General features: G+C 39.8%; 1 non-coding gene across 1 annotated transcript; it reads left to right on the forward strand.

Annotated features, from left to right (window-relative positions):
- Window positions 1-820: 820 nt before the first annotated feature.
- Window positions 821-928, forward strand: LOC112704696 (small nucleolar RNA R71). Its single transcript, XR_003155307.1, has one exon. It is a non-coding gene; the product is annotated as a small nucleolar RNA R71 (small nucleolar RNA).
- Window positions 929-1,814: the final 886 nt, after the last annotated feature.

Here is a 1,814-nt window from a genome sequence, read left to right on the forward strand (position 1 = left end):
GTCCATTGAGGTCTTCCTCAGTGGCGATCACTGCCTCTTCCTCCTCTCCAAATTCGGCCATGTTGATGGCCTTACACTCTCCTTTTGGATTCTCTTCTGTATTGCTTGGAAGAATACTAGGAGGGAGTTTAGTAACTTTCTTACTCAGCTGACCCACTTGTGCCTCCAAGTTTCTAATAGAGGACCTTGTTTCAGCCATGAAACTTTGAGTGGTTTTGATTAGATTAGAGACCATGGTTGCTAAGTCAGAGTGGCTCTGCTTAGAATTCTCTGTCTGTTGCTGAGAAGATGATGGAAAAGGCTTGCCATTACTAAACCTGTTTCTTCCACCATTATTGTTGTTGAAACCTTGTTGAGGTCTCTGTTGATCCTTCCATGAGAGATTTGGATGATTTCTCCATGAAGGGTTATAGGTGTTTCCATAGGGTTCTCCCATGTAATTCACCTCTTCCATTGATGGGTTCTCAAGATCATAAGCTTCTTCTTCAGATGAAGCATCCTTAGTACTGCTTGGTGCAGCTTGCTTTCCAGACAGACTTTGAGAAATCATATTGACTTGCTGAGTCAATATTTTGTTCTGAGCCAATATGGCATTCAGAGTATCAATCTCAAGAACTCCTTCCTTCTGATTTGTCCCATTGTTCACAGGATTTCTTTCAGAAGTGTACATGAATTGGTTATTTGCAACCATTTCAATGAGTTCTTGAGCTTCTGCAGGTGTCTTCTTCAGATGAAGAGATCCTCCAGCAGAGCTGTCCAATGACATCTTGGACAGTTCAGACAGACCATCATAGAAGATACATATGATGCTCCATTCAGAAAGCATGTCAGAAGGACACTTTCTGATCAATTGTTTGTATCTTTCCCAAGCTTCATAGAGGGATTCACCTTCCTTCTGTCTGAAGGTTTGGACTTCCACTCTAAGCTTACTCAATTTTTGAGGTGGAAAGAACTTTGCCAATAAGGCATTGACTAGCTTTTCCCAAGAGTTTAGGCTTTCTTTAGGTTGTGAGTCCAACCATATCCTAGCTCTGTCTCTCACAGCAAAAGGGAATAGCATAAGTCTGTAGACCTCAGGGTCAACCCCATTGGTCTTGACAGTGTCACAGATTTGCAAGAATTCAGCTAAAAACTGATGAGGATCTTCCAATGGAAGTCCATGGAACTTGCAATTCTGTTGCATTAGAGAAACTAATTGAGGCTTAAATTCAAAGTTGTTTGCTCCAATGGCAGGGATAGAGATGCTTCTCCCATAGAAGTCGGGAGTAGGTGCAGTAAAGTCACCCAGCACCTTCCTTGCATTGTTGGCATTGTTGTTGTTTTCGGCTGCCATGTCTTCTTCTTGTTTGAAGATTTCTGTTAGGTCCTCTACAGAGAGTAGTGCTTTAGCTTCTCTTAGCTTTCGCTTCAAGGTCCTTTCAGGTTCAGGGTCAGCCTCAACAAGAATGCTTTTGTCTTTGCTCCTGCTCATATGAAAGAGAAGAGAACAAGAAAATATGGAATTCTCTATGTCACAGTACAGAGATTCCTTGAGATGTCATAGGAAAAGAAGAATAGAAGGAGAAGGTAGAAGAATTCGAACTTATCAAGAGGGATAGAGTTCGAATTGTGCATTAAGGAGGAGTGTTAGTTCATAAATAGAAGGATGTGAGAAGAGGGGAAGAATTTTCGAAAATAAATTAAAAGATTTTGAAGAAATTTTGAAAAATTGAAGAATGATTTTCGAAAATTAAAGTTGGGAAAGTAATAAAGTGATTTTTGAAAAAGATTTTGAAATTAGAAATCAAAAAGATATGATTGAAAACTATTTTGAA

The sequence above is a fragment of the Arachis hypogaea genome, chromosome 7 (assembly GCF_003086295.3).
Source record: "Arachis hypogaea cultivar Tifrunner chromosome 7, arahy.Tifrunner.gnm2.J5K5, whole genome shotgun sequence".
NCBI lineage: Eukaryota > Viridiplantae > Streptophyta > Magnoliopsida > Fabales > Fabaceae > Arachis > Arachis hypogaea.